At 41.9% G+C, this 465-nt stretch overlaps 1 protein-coding gene across 2 annotated transcripts in view; it reads right to left on the minus strand.

Annotated features, from left to right (window-relative positions):
• The window catches only part of adamtsl3 (ADAMTS-like 3), a 238,953-nt gene that overhangs the window by 96,605 nt on the left and 141,883 nt on the right, over positions 1 to 465 (minus strand). The gene's annotated exons all lie outside the window — the stretch shown is intronic.

The following is a 465-nucleotide window of genomic DNA, read 5'->3' on the forward strand; positions in this document are numbered from 1 at the left end:
GGGAAGGTCAAGCCTTACCTGCCCCATAGCCAATTGGAAACAGTTGTGCATGCCCTGATCACAAATTGCCTGGACTACTGTAACTCATGATGAGTCTTCAGTTTGCCGATTACAGTTAGTTCAGAATGCTGCTGCATGCCTGCTGACAGAAAAAAGATGCAGTGACCACATCACCCCTGTACTGTCTTCTCTCCACTGGCTGCCTGTCATTTTTAGAATTCATTTTAAGAATTTTAAGATTCTATTCTTTGTTTTTAAATCTCTTAATGGGCTGGCATCATCATTTTGATCAGATATGCTGATTTTGCAAACTCCAATCAGAGCACTCAGGTCCGTTGACCAGTTGCTTTTAGACTGTCCCAGATCCAGACTGAAAACAAGAGGGGACAGAGCTTTCTCATTAGAGCAGCTACCTCTATTGAGAGCTTTATATCACTTTTAAAAACTCATCTTTTTGCACTGGCT

Source organism: Etheostoma spectabile, chromosome 15 (assembly GCF_008692095.1).
Source record: "Etheostoma spectabile isolate EspeVRDwgs_2016 chromosome 15, UIUC_Espe_1.0, whole genome shotgun sequence".
NCBI lineage: Eukaryota > Metazoa > Chordata > Actinopteri > Perciformes > Percidae > Etheostoma > Etheostoma spectabile.